Here is a 14,240-nt window from a genome sequence, read left to right as displayed (position 1 = left end):
GCTTCTGTGGTTCTGGAACTATTTGCTGAACCCAAGTCGTGGGCAAGCTCTCTGTTAGATGATGGAGCAACACAAGCAAATAAGGCCTGGAGTGGTGCCGTTGGGGTGCTTGCTTCAGCTGGGTGTTCTGTAAGTCAACAGATGACTACTCTCCAGCTAGAGCCAGCGTGTCAGCAAATTTAACCCAGAGTGCTTAGAAGTTACCAGTATGTATGTTGTCTTGTATTTTATTATAATTTACAAACAACTAGGTTGGGGAAATGTTTAGACTCCTAGTGTCTCTAAAACATTTTGTGTTTCAATAACTTTTATGTTTACTTTTGTTGTTGAGATGGGGTCTACCTTGTCCAGGCTGGTCTTGAACTCCTGGGCTCATGGATTCTACCACCTCAGCCTCCCAAGCAGCTGGGAATACAAATGTGCACCACTGTGCCTGGCTCTGTATTTATTTTCTGTACTAAAAGATCATTATGTGGGCTGGGGATGTGGCTCAACTGGTAGCGCGCCGCCTTGCGTGCGTGCGGCCCGGGTTCGATCCTCAGCACCACATACCAACAAAGATGTTATGTCTGCCGAGAACTAAAAAATAAATATTAACAAAATTCTCTCGCTCGCTCGCTCTCTCTAAAAAAAAAAAGATCATTCTGTACAGGGGAAGATGTGAGAAGGACAAGGTATCACCATGTCACACAAGTGGCACTTCTTAGATTTTTGTCTTGTTACACATTCTTCCTTTTTTGGATAGGTAATAAAGTATAAAAAATAATATTTATATGGTTCAAAATTCAAATGGTACAACAGGGCATATGCAGTGGTACCCCTTCTCCCTCCTGTCCGCCCCCCCCCCCCCCGTCATCCATGCCCCCTCCCTGTAAGCAACTAAGGTTGCCAGTTTCCTATGTATCTTTGCAGAAGTTTTCACATAAATAAGTAAATATATTTCTCTTTTTTATCCCACTAGTGGTAGTATGCTATGGTCTATAAGTATTGTCTGTCTTTCTTGGCAGTCTGTTCATAGCAGTACATCAATAGCACCACCACTGTTTCTTTTCACGGTGCTGGGGTTGAACCCATGACCTTTGCGCATGCTAGGCCAGTCAGAGATCTACCACTGAGCCATGCCCCCAGCCCCTCACCATTTTCTTAATAGCTGCCTGTATAATTTATTTAACCAGTCCTCAAGTTACAGACATTTGGGTTCTTTCCAATGTTTTATAATGAAGAATAATGTAACCGTGGAATAATTTTATACAAACATGATTTCACAAATGTTTTCATATCCCTCCAAGTTCGTAGAAGCATAATTGTTGGGTCAAAGTTACGTTCTTTAATTATGAGAGCTATTGCCATTGCAGAAACAGCTGTTCCGGCATGCCCACGCCACCCTAGTGGACGGTCAGACTCGATTGCTTTCAGCATCTTAACGAGAAGTGTTTCCCTGGAGGTCTTGGAGAATGAAGCCCAGACACAGAGCAGGGTTTGCAGCTGCGGATGATGCTGGGAAACGGGAAGGTGCAGGGGAGGGTGCAGCTGCGGGGGGGGGGGGGGGGGGGGGGGGTTGCGCTGCAGAGGGGAGCAGGGCCTCTGTGCTCTCTCTCTGCGCTCTGCACTCCAACCCTGGGCTTGGCTTGTCAAGCTGTTGCTGGACTCCAAGCCCAGAGACAGCATGCTTTCTGAAAAACACCAGTTTGTACATGTATTTTAAAAAAATTCTAGGGCCATATAGTCTCTGTCACAGCCACTCAACTCTGCCCTTGAAGCAGGGAAGCAGCTGTAGAGTACAAAGAAAGAACAAGCGAAGCTGTGTTCCAATGAGACAAGGACTTTGACTTTTGAATTTCATATTATTTTCTTGTGCCATAAAATAATTTTATAAAGCAGAATTTAATATGAGCACATACTCTCTATCATTAAAACATTGTTTCATTTATTTCTTCCAAAATTGTAGGTGTTAGCTGCAGAGTGGGCTGAACACTCCACCCCCACCGGTCTGGTGCCACCGAAACCCACATCTAGCCCCTGCCCAGTCTACCCGAAGGCAGAAGATGACACCCTTAGCAACTACTGTGTGATCCAATCACTGTGCGCCAACAAGGCAGCCTGCAGACCCAGAGACCCCATTAGATTTTGGCTATAAAAACTCTCTCCTGCCAAGCCCCCTCCCCTCTCTCTTCCTCCCTCCCTCCCCACTTCCCTCCCCCCCCTTCTCCTGTTTTTCCTGTTGATCAGACACCACCACGAAAAGATCTCTTGGTCGCTCTGAGTGTCGTGGTCACTTTCCTTTCAGTAGGAGGTCCCATCTTCTTTCATTTAAAAATGGAAACCCTGAAAGTGCAGGGGAGTGATATTGGTCAAATTACATCATCATAATGTGTGCATGTATGAATATGTAACAGTAAATCCCACCATTATGGACAACTGTAAGGTACCAATAAAAGTGGGAAATAGGGCTGGGGATATAGCTCAGTTGGTAGAGTGCTTGCCTTGCATGCACAAGGCCCTGGGTTCAATCCCCAGCACACACAAAAAAGTGGGAAATAAAAAATGTAAGACCCATTCTTAGCTCACAGAGTTGTACACCCCTGGCAGGCCATAGTTTGCCAGTCCCTGCTCTAAAGGGTCTCATTCATTATGCCCGTTTAACAGATGATGGGATGGAGGCCTAGACAGGAAACTGCAGTTAACTGTTTGAGGATGTGACCACACCTCTCCACTGGGCCATCCTGGCAGCCATCCAGAAACAGGCCCTGCTGACCCACCCCTTCCCCCATCTTCCCAGGGTGCTGCAGCCTCCTGCTCACTTGCTTTCTTCCTGCAGGTGGGTGGGGGTGGACAGGAGCCCTCTGGGCTTTGTGCAGTGTGCGGGCTGTGGACTCCATGGGAGTTGGTGGTTCTCCCCTTCAGGAGGGAACCACATGCTCTCTACAGGCTAAGGATGCAATTCGATTTTTCCTCGTCTGAGTTGAGTTTTTCCTTTGCTTCTCAGCCCTGCCATCACCTTGGGGAGTAAGTGTCTCCAGGGAAAGCTATTTCCTGGCCAGACAGGCCACAGCCCCAGCAATCCCAGCGGCCCCACGTCTGAGCTGGTTGGTGAAGCTGAAGAAGCTGGTACTTTCTGGAGGTTCCGAGGCCCCAAGAGACCTCTCCGCTGTTCCCTCTGAGGCAGACCAAGTCCCTGCCCTGGACTCAGGACCCACATAACCCTGGGCATGGGAACTGTCTTAGTTCCCTAGGGTTTCCAGGACATAGTGCCATGAGCCTAGGGGCTCAAAACAGCAAACATTTATTCTCTCACACTTCTTGAGAATAAAACCTGAAATCAAGGTGTCAGTAAGGTTGCTTCCTCAGACTTCGGGTAGAATCCTTCTTGCTAGAATCCTAGCTTCTGGTGGTGGCTGTCCCTCCTTGGAATTCCCTGGCCTCTCCAATCTACCTCCTTCATCATATGACATCCTATGTTTGTGTCCGTACTCTTCTTACAAGGATATTTGTCCTATGGGATCACCCTAACGTCCTCATCTTGACTTGGTCACATCTGCAAAGACCGTATTTCCAAATAAGATTATATTCACAGGGACTAGAGGTTAGGACTTTAACCAATCTTTTTAGGGGATACAATTCAACCCGTAATAGAGACCTTGTTTCTTGGAGAGCACACACAGTGAAGACACCCCCGAGCACAGAGGTCAGCTCCCAAGCAGGTTAGCATGTGAATAAAGCACGAGGACACTCAGCGAAAGCCAGAATAGAGAGAAACCATCTGGCCTGGGCTCCCGCTTCTTGCCCGCAGTCAGTGCCCTAAACTGCCGCCAGTGCATTGGCAGTTCTGCTGCTCCCTGTTCTCCGGGGGAGTCACACTCAGGGCTCACAGTGCTCACTGATTCTGCCTGGGGGCCCTGCTGTATTACAAATAGCCCTCGGGCCTTGTCACCTCATCTCCAGGCTCCTATCCCACCTTTCGCTGGGACCATGACTGCACCAGATTCACTTTTGCTGAGATTCCTTTCCACCTCCCTGTTTATTAAGTAAGCTCCTCACAGTGCAAGAGCCAGGTCATTACCTGAGTCTCCAGGCAAACTTATAATGAATGCTCTCTCCTCCACGTTCCCTTAGCACACACCATATTATCACGTCATATTATTATAATGCCTGTTGTGTCAGGCACTTCCACTAGGCTGTTTGCTTCCAAGGCCAGGAACTATTTGGTTATTAGGACCAAGCACATAGTAGGCACATACTAAGTGCGTGTGTGTGTGTGTGTGTGTGTGTGTGTGTATTGTGCTAGGGATTGAACCCCGGGCCTTGTGCATGTGAGGCAAGCACTCTATCAACTGAGTTATAGCCCCAGCCCACTAAGTGCTTTTTGGATGGATGAATGAAAAGCACCAGGGAACCTGGATGTGTAGGGCTCTGATGACCTTGTACAGCAGAAGCAGTAGATTCATAGTCTCCCTTAACATGGTGGTCTCAATGGAGAAGGCACTAGGTTGCAGGGATGGTCCTCTGTGGTCTTGTCTTAGCTATCCTGGACTTCTTCAGGAGAACCACCTTTCCTGTCCATGCTATAGACACATATTCTGAATAGGAGTAGGTGTATACTTACAAGACTTCACTCTTGAAATGGCTCTACTGCTTGTATCCTGTCCTCTGATTGCAATGTTGGGTCGTGGCCCAGACCAAGCTGACTAGAGTCCTTCCCTAGGTTTTTCAGATTCAAGCCTTTTTCTCTCTGGAAACAAGTGTGGAGATGTGAGCCTACAAATGTTGGAGGCAGGTTGCACCCAGAGAGGCTGCTTTGGTACATTATGGCTGACTTAAAAGGAACCAAAGAAAGCAGGAAAGAGTAAATTCTGATAGCATTTGAATTCTTGGCAGTCAGCTTCTTCTCTGATATTTTCATTGTTGCGGCCCAATGAACTCCTTTTATTTTCTATCAATTGGAATTTAATCACAGCCACTTATAGCCTTTGTTAATACAGCATGCTTCTAAAGTGAAATGATGTTAGTAAGCACCCTGGAGCCAGCAGGGGGCATAGCTCAGTGGCAGAGCATTTGACTGCAGATCAAGAGGTCCCCGGTTCAAATCCGGGTGCCCCCTTGTCTTTTGCACTTGCAGCTGGAGGTGGTCCCCAGCACAGACTGAACTGGTGGGGCTTAGTAAATATCTGTCAAATGCTTGAACTAACTACTACACCTCCTCATCCCACCCACCTCCTCTTTCTGTGTTTCTATGACCTCCACAGTCACTTTCACCTTCCCTCTGCTCTTCCTAAGGCCCCCTCCCCACCTCTTCTTAGGTCCAGTGATGAAAAGAAGGCCCTTCTCTTTTCTGCAGTGCAGGATCGAACTCAGGGCCACACATCCATTAGCAGCGCTCCACAATCCAGGAAGTCCTTCTCCAAGCAGCTCAGGGACAGGGTGGGCACGTGGGATTTACATAGTCTAGTTGGTGAGCACCAGGCTCTGAGGAATGAGAATCTGTAGAACCCTGAACTTTTCAGGAGATACCTGGAAGCTGCACAGTGACAATGATGAGCCTAGGGAGGGGTTGTGTGAATGAGAAGCCAGCAGGGAAACAGGCCCCAGGACAAAGTGCTGGGAGTGAGGCAACTGCGAGACGTGTGGACTGACAAATCCCTCCACAGGCTGCTGATTCCACCTGTCAGCTGGCCGGCCCCTCAGAGTTCCTTGCAAGAGGTGAAGGAGGTGAAGGGGGTGAAGGAGGGAGGGACACCAGATCCCAGAGGCAGGGTGCTGGCCAAGGTGCAGAGTTCGCAGCCAGGAAATGTGGATTTGGATCTCAAGCTGCCAGGCTTCCTGGGCTGGAGCTAATGGGAAACTCTGCATTCTTCACTTCTCCCCGATAAGGACCCAGAGCCCCTAACACCCCTTCCAGCAGGGAAAGCCACTGATGGAGGACCAGGGATGGGAAGCCACGGGGTGGTGGAGCTGGGGGAGGGTGAGGTGGTGAGAAGGGAGGGAGGAGGGGAGATAGGAAATGGAGCTCTGTGTCTCCCACTCCTCGCCTTTTCTCTCCAAGTAAAACGCAAGTCCTCTCAGGGACCACTGATCTTCTCTGGCACCACAGATCAGCTTGCATTTTCTAATTTTTTTAAAAAAAATTGTTATTAGTTCTCGGTAGACGTTTATTTTAATTATTTATATGCGGTGCTGAGAGCCGAACCTAGTGCCTCACACGTGCCAGGCAAGTGCGCTACCACTGAGCCACCACCCCAACCACATTTTCTAAAATTTTATGTAAATAGCATTGTACCTGAGTCCTGGATTTGTTTTTGTTGTTCTCAAGTTAGCGATTTGAGATCTACTCCTACTGTTGCCTGTACCAAAAGCTCATTTATTTTTATTCAGTGCATACACAGATGATGATTTGTTTATCCTTTCACCTATTGAAAACACTTGAATTGTTACCAGTTTTTAGCTTCAGTAAATCAAACTCCTGTGAACATTCACACACAAGTGCAGGGAATAAATTTTTTACTTTTCTTGGGTAAATACTTGGAATTGGAGAAGCTGGATCATACGGTAGGTAGTTCACCTTTGAGAATCCGCCAGCCATTTTCAGCAGGGTTACAGCATTTTAAGTTACCACCAGCCCGAGGGTTCCATGGCTGTGCACCCTGACCAGCGCTTGCTATGGATGATCTTCCTGACTGACATCTACTGCCACGTATGGTCGTATTTCATTGTGGTTTTAATTCATATTTCCCTAATTGCTAATGATGTTGAGCAGAGTTTCATGGGCTTATTGCTATCACTATCTTATCTGGAAGGTGTCTGTCCAGATCTTTTTGTCATTTTTTTTAAACTGGGATCATTTGTTTTCTTATGATTGAGTCTTGGAAATTCTTTACATTGTTATAAGACCCAGCATTGTGTCAGATACATGGTTTGCAAATACTTTTTCCCCAGTCTGTGACTTATCTTTTGATTCTTTTCATAATAGCTTTCCAAACGCAAACGTTCTTGATTCTCATGAAGTTCAATTTAGCAACAGTTTTTGCTGTCCTATCTGAGACATTTTTGCCTAACTCAAAATCATACCACCAGCCCTCGACCTCAGAAAGAATTCTATTTTCTGAATTGGAATTCTTGGAAGATTGACAGAGCCCCTCCTCTATCCACGCAGAGTCCTCTCTGCCCCTCAGAACCCTGGTGCAGGAGCAGAGGAGGGAGCAGGGTTCTGTTAAGCTTTAAAGCTAATGCCTGCCCACTATGAGGAAGACCCAACAGGGCCGCAGAGGTGAGGAAGGCTGTGCCTGGCAGGTGGGAGACGCAGCAGGTGTTTATAGTTCAGAGAGTGAGTGAGGGCAGTGGGGACCTTGCTGTCGCAGGGCTGCTGCTCTGCAGGGAGGCTGGCGGTCTATTGCACAGTTCAGTTGGTGCAATTAGGTTGCAAAGACAGGTTTGGGGTAGAGCATTTGACTGCAGATCAAGAGGTCCTGGGTTCAAATCCAGATGGCCCCTTGCTGGAGTCTCTACATGATGACACACGTCATCCACATGGGCCCTTGATCCCCAGTGGTGCCTTGGGCATGAACGGCAATGTGTTCACCTTGTGCTCTGGGTTCTGTTCAGGACACTTCTGTGTCATACTATGGCACAGGCTGTCCTCCAAGGCAAAGGCCCCTCACTGGGTGGACTTTCAGGGGACTTCTTCCTCTGGCATATCTCCAGGATTGTCACCTCTCCAGGAAGCCCCTCCTGGATCCCTGCTTACTTCCAGTTCCCTCAAGCCTCTGCTTAGGCTCCTGCCCCTTCTGTGGAAATATTTTGTTCATGGGTTTGTCTCCTATATGGATTAAGACACTTTGAGGAATGAGGACAACGTCCTCCCTGTCTTTGTACCCTCAACATGGATGACAGGGCCCAGTGTCTAGAAAGCTCAATGAGTGTTTGCTTAATGAATGAGTGATGGACTAGAGTAACAAGCCTCCTCCTCGAGGCCCTGGAGCATGGAGAAGGCTCTTCCCGGACCAGCAGCACTCGTCCAATCACTGGACTTAGGGAAATGCTGGAATCACGTGTCCTTTCCAGGTGCAGAGGTCGTGCCCCCAGCACAGTCTGAGAGATGACGGGATCTGAGCGGGGCTGGTTAAGGCTGGAGATGAAGAGAGGAGGGCAGACTACAGTGGAGAAAGCTGGCCGTTCCCAGGGCATGCAGAGAAACAATGGATTACAGACCACAGGTAGCCTGGGTGTGGTGCCCGGCTGGAAGGGCGCTACCGAGAGCTTCCACGTAAGTGGGGGCATAGCTTGGGCACAGCATTTGACTGTAGAGCCAGAGGTCTCTGGTTCAAATTCAGGTGTTCTGTATTTCTTTACCCCTTTTAATCACCGAAGTAGATGATGGAATTTCTGCTACTTCTTCCCACATTGGACCATTGAATTAATATTGGTCCTTTGTCCGGTTTAGGTTAGGACAAGCTCCAGGAATCCTCCTGCAATGGGTTGGATGTTGAAAGTGCCTCCAAGGTCTGTTAAAATTTTTGTCCCTAGAGTGCTGCTATTGGAAGGTGGTCATACCCTGGGGAAGGTCCTCAGGTCATTGCAGGAATGCACTTGAAAAGAATTTGGGACCCTGACAATTCTCTCTCGACTTCCTAGTTCAAGTTGAGACCCTTTATTACAACATGTGATCCTGCCATTGCTATCCAGGACCCTCACCAGAGGCCCAAACCCATGAGACTGCCTGATCTTGAACTTGAATCCCTTAGACTGTGAGCTAAATAAACATTCTGTTTATTCATTTAGTTGGCTCAGGTATCTCACTGTTGGACTTGGCCTCTCCTGACTAACTCCAGGCAAAGCTACATTTCCAATAGGCTGCACAGCCCTTGGCTACCTGGAGACCCCACCCTCCATGACCTTCCCAGAGACTTCACTTTCTTTTTCTTGACATCTCATTTCCTGAACCTCACCGCCATGTCCAGAAGGCAAGCACAGCTGTCCCTTTGTTCTTGCCCTCTGTGAAGTTTGGAGGAATGTGTGCCTCGTCCTGCTGCCCAGAGGCCGTCATGACTTGAAGACCACGTCAAAAGCAGTCCGTGGCCAGGTGCAGTGGTGCAGGCCTGGAATCCCCGTGACTTGGGAGACTGAGGTAGGAGGATTGCAAGTCTGAGGCCAGCCTGGGCAATTTAGGGAGACCCTGTTTCCAAAAAATAGCTAACTAAAAAGGGCCAGAGATATAGCTCAGTGGTAAAGCACCCCTGGGTTTGATCCCCGGTTTAAAAGAAAAATGCAATCTTTGTCTTGGAATTTCAGAAGGGTGCCACCTCTCCTTCAGACTCTGGCCACTTGATTCTCCCTTCTTCCTTCTCTTCTGCCACTTTATGTGCCTTACCTGGGTCAGCAATTCCTCAGTGAGAATGTTCACAAGTAGATCCTATCTCAGGGTTTGATACCCAATATCACAAACAAACAAACAACAAACTACTAGAAACACACTGTAAAATAATAATGCTAACTGTGCCAAGCTCAAAAAGTTCAATGGAAAATTGGAAAGCAAGAAATGCAACCAAGAAGATTTGAAAAGAAAGCAACATGGAAATTTTATAATTTAAAATACAATAACTAAAATTAAGAACTCAATGAATAGGGCTATGCTCTATGTAATGAATACGTTAATCCAAACAGAAAAGTCAACGGGCTAGAAAGTTGGGAGGAAAAACAATCCCTTATAAAGCAAGGAGAGCAAGGCACACACAGATGAGAGAGCAATAAATGTAGAGGACATAGTGAGAAGGTCTCAGGTACATATCATTGGAGTCCTGAGAGAAGAGATGAAAGAGAATGAATGCATGCAAGATTGAAGAGACAATGGCTGAGACTATTTTGCAACTCATGAAAGACATGAATCTCAATCATGATGAACAAAATTAAGCTCATTCCTAGAGCGACTGTAGCAAATTTGCAGAAAGCCAGAGACGGCAAGAAATTCTCAGGAAAAGCAAAAGCAAAAACAAAACAAATAACAACCCCCCCACATACATACTGCTTTCAATGGGGTGACAATTAGATTGACAACTAAGTTCTTAGGAACAACAATAAAAGCTAGGAAGCAGTGGAACTGTGAAAACTGATTTCAACATTTCAACATGAAATTGTGTTCCCAGGTAAAATATTCTTCATGAGTAAGGGTGAAATAAAAATCTTTCAGACAAACAAAAACTGAGACAATTCATCAAAAGCATCAGGCACTAACAGAAGTTCCAAAGGGTGTATTCCCAGCAGAAGGAAATTATCTAGAAGAACAGAGATGCAGGAAGAAAGAAAGAAGAGCAAAAGCAGTAAGTGTGAATAAATCTAAGTAAGCATTGCCTACATAGAGCAAAAATAATGAAGTTGAATGGAATAATGTAAAAAAACACAAATTTTATATAAGAAAATGGAATTAAAAGTTCTAAGATGCTCAAATTAACTGAAACAAGGGTAAAATTCTTGGTTAAACCCAAATTTTGAGGAGTAACTATGCAAACTGAATTTCTAGTGTAACCACCAGAACAGAATAGCATTGATAGTTTTCAAACTAGCAAGGAGAAATAAAATAATGAAATATAAATTATCTCAGATTTAAAAAGAATAAAGGAGGAAAAGCATGGATGATACAAATTGAAAGTACAAATATAGGTGGTATATTTAAATGCAAACACATCAGCAATTACATTGAAAGTAATTAAATAATCCATTCATCTGTTGAAGGACACCTAGGTTGGTTCCATAATTTAGCTATTGTGAGTTGAGCTGCTATGAACATTGATGTGGCAGTGTCCCTGTAGTATGCTGATTTTAAGTCCTTTGAGTATAAACCAAGGAGTGGGATAGCTGGGTCAAATGGTGGTTCCATTCCAAGTTTTCTGAGGAATCTCCATACTGCTTTCCATAGTGGTTGCACCAATTTGCAGTCCCACCAGCAGTGTATGAGTGTGCCTTTTCCCCACATCCTCGCCAACACTTATTGTTTTCTGTATTCTTGATAATTGCCATTCTGACTGGAGATAGATGAAATCTTACAGTAGTTTTGATTTGCATTTCTCTAGTTGCTAGAGATGTTGAACATTTTTTTCATATATTTCTTGATTGATTGTATATTCTGAGAAGTGCCTGTTCAGTTCCTTAGCCGATTTATTGATTGTGTTATTTGTGGGTTTTTTTCTGGTGTTAAGTTTTTTTTTAACTTGTTTTTAAAAATATTTCGTTTTAGTTGTAGTTGGACACAATTCCTTTATTTTATTTTTATGTGGTGCTGAGGATAGAACCCAGGGCCTCACACGTGCTACCGCTCTACCGCTGACCACAACTCCAGCCCTTGGTGTTAAGTTTTTTGAGTGCTTTATATATCCTGGAGATTAATGCTCTATCTGAGGTGGATGTGGTAAAGATTTTCTCCCATTCTGTAGGCTCTCTCTTTGCATTATTGATTTTTTCCTTTGCTGAGAAGCAGCTTTTTAGTTTGAATCCATCCCATTTATTGATTCTTGATTTTACTTCTTGTGCTTTAGGAGTCTTGTTAAGGAAGTCAGGTCCTAAGCAGACATGGTAAAGATTTGGTCTTCTTTTCCTTCTATTAGGCACAGGGTCACTGTTCTTGTGCCTAAGTCTTTGATACACTTTGAGTTGAATTTTATGCAGGGTGAGAGATATGGTTTTAATTTCATTTTGTTACATGTGGATGTCCAATTTTCCCAGCACCATTTGTTGAATAGGCTATCTTGAATGTTTTGGGCACCTTTGTCTAGTATGAGATAACTGTATCTATGTGGGTTTGTCTCTGTGTCTTCTATTCTATCTTCTATTCTGTCCTTCAACAGATGAATGGATAAAGAAAATGTGGTATATATACACAATGGAATATTACTATTGAAGAAGAATTAAATTATGGCATTTGCCAGTAAATGGATGGAGCTAGAGAATATCATGCTAAGCTAAATAAGGCAATCCCCAAAATACAAAAGCTGAATGTTTTCTCTGATACTGATGCTAATTCAATAATGGGCAGGGGCTAGGGAAGAATAGAGTTACTTTTGGATTAGGTAGGGGGAGTAAAAGGAGGGGAGGAGGCATAGGGGAGGAAGAATAGTAGAATGAATTGGACATTATTATCCTATGTACATATATGACTTCACGACTGGTGGGATGGTACGTCATGTACAAACAGAAGAATGAGAAGTTGTACTCCATTCATGTATGATATGTCAAAGTGCATTCTACTGCCATGCATAACTAATTAGAACAAATAAAAATTTAAGTAAATAAATAAATTAAATACCCAAGGTTAAAAGACAAAAATCATCTTATTGGGTTAGAACAATCAAACAACTAAATTCTGTTTACAAAGAACAAGTGTCTCCAACATATCGAAATCTCTGGGACACTATGAAAGCAGTACTAAGAGGAAAATTCATTTCATGGAGTTCATTCCTTAAAAGAATGAAAAGCCAACAAATAAATGACCTTACACTACACCTCGAAGCCTTAGAAAAAGAAGAACAAATCAGCAGCAAATACAGTAGAAGGCAAGAAATAATTAAAATCAGAGCTGAAATCAATGAAATAAAAATAAAAGAAACAATCAAAAAAATTGACAAAACTAAAAGTTGGTTCTTTGAAAAAATAAATAAGATTGATAGACCACTAGCCACTCTAACAAAGAGAAGAAGAGAGAGAACCCAAATTACTAGCTTACGGGATAAAAAAGGCAACATCACAACAGACAATTCAGAAATACAGAAGATAATTAGAAATTATTTTGAAACCCTATACTCTAATAAAATAGAGGATAGTGAAGGCATTGATAAATTCCTTAAGGCAATGAGCTACCCAGATTGAGTCAGGAGGATATAAACAACCTAAACAGACCAATATCAAGTGAGGAAATAGAAAAAGCCATTAAAAGACTACCAACCAAGAAAAGCCCAGGACCGGACGGATATACAGCAGAGTTTTACAAGAACTTTAAAGAAGAACTAATACCAATACTCTACAATCTATTTCAGGAGATAGAAAAAGAGGGAGAACTTCCAAATTCATTCTATGAGGCCAATATCACCCTGATTCCCAAACCAGATAAATACACCTCAAAGAAAGAAAACTACAGACCAATATCCCTAATGAATTTAGATGCAAAAATCCTCAATAAAATTCTGGCAAATCGGATACAAAAACATATCAAAAAGATCGTGCACCATGACCAAGTGGGATTCATCCCTGGGATGCAAGGCTGGTTCAATATACGGAAATCAATAAATGTAATTCACCATATCAATAGACTTAAAGATAAGAACCATATGATCATCTTGATAGATGCTGAAAAAGCATTCGACAAAATACAGCATCCCTTTATGTTCAAAACTCTAGAAAAATTAGGGATAACAGGAAATTACCTCAAAATGGTAAAAGCTATATATGCTAAGCCTCAGGCCAGCATCATTCTAAATGGAGAAAAATTGAAGGCATTCCCTCTAAAATCTGGAACAAGACAGGGATGCCCTCTATCACCACTTCTATTCAACATAGTTCTTGAAACACTAGCCAGAGCAATTAGACAGATGAAAGAAATTAAAGGCATAAATATAGGAAAAAAAGAACTTAAATTAGCACTATTTGCCGATGACATGATCCTATACCTAGCAGACCCAAAAATTCAACCAAGAAACTTCTAGAACTAGTAAATGAATTCAGCAAAGTTTTAGGATATAAAATCAATACCAATAAATCAAAGGCATTCCTGTATATCAGTGACAAATTCTCTGAAATGGAAACGAGGACAACTACTCCATTCACAATATCCTCAAAAAAAAAAAAAATAAAATACCTGGGAATCAACTTAACAAAAGAGGTGAAAGAGCTATACAATGAAAACTACAGAACCCTGAAGAAAGAAATAGAAGAAGACCTTAGAAGATGGAAGGATTTACCTTGCTCATGGATTGGTAGAATTAATATTATTAAGATGGCCATACTACCAAAAGCACTTTACAGATTCAAAGAAAATTCCCATCAAAATCCCAATGACATTCCTTGCAGAAATAGAAAAAACAATCATGAAATTCATCTGGAAAAACAAGAGACCCAGAATAGCTAAAGTAATTGTAAGCAGGAAGAGTGAAATTGGTGGTATCGCAATTCCAGATTTTAAACTATACTATAGAGCAATAGTAATAAAAACAGCATGGTACTGGCACCAAAACAGGCTGGAAGACCAATGGTACAAAATAGAGGAC

At 43.6% G+C, this 14,240-nt stretch overlaps 1 long non-coding RNA gene and 1 other non-coding gene across 2 annotated transcripts; both read left to right on the top strand.

The window, feature by feature from the left end:
- Positions 1 to 1,155: 1,155 nt before the first annotated feature.
- On the top strand, positions 1,156 to 3,323 carry LOC139703747 (uncharacterized). Its single transcript, XR_011705860.1, has 2 exons — positions 1,156 to 1,512; positions 1,949 to 3,323. It is a non-coding gene; the product is annotated as an uncharacterized lncRNA (long non-coding RNA).
- Positions 3,324 to 5,026: 1,703 nt separating this feature from the next.
- Trnac-gca (transfer RNA cysteine (anticodon GCA)) lies at positions 5,027 to 5,098 on the top strand. The gene has a single exon. It is a non-coding gene; the product is annotated as a tRNA-Cys (tRNA).
- Positions 5,099 to 14,240: the final 9,142 nt, after the last annotated feature.

The sequence above is a fragment of the Marmota flaviventris genome, chromosome 1 (assembly GCF_047511675.1).
Source record: "Marmota flaviventris isolate mMarFla1 chromosome 1, mMarFla1.hap1, whole genome shotgun sequence".
NCBI lineage: Eukaryota > Metazoa > Chordata > Mammalia > Rodentia > Sciuridae > Marmota > Marmota flaviventris.
The sequence above is the reverse complement of the archived record's forward strand: the minus strand, read 5'-3'. Positions and strand labels throughout refer to the sequence as shown.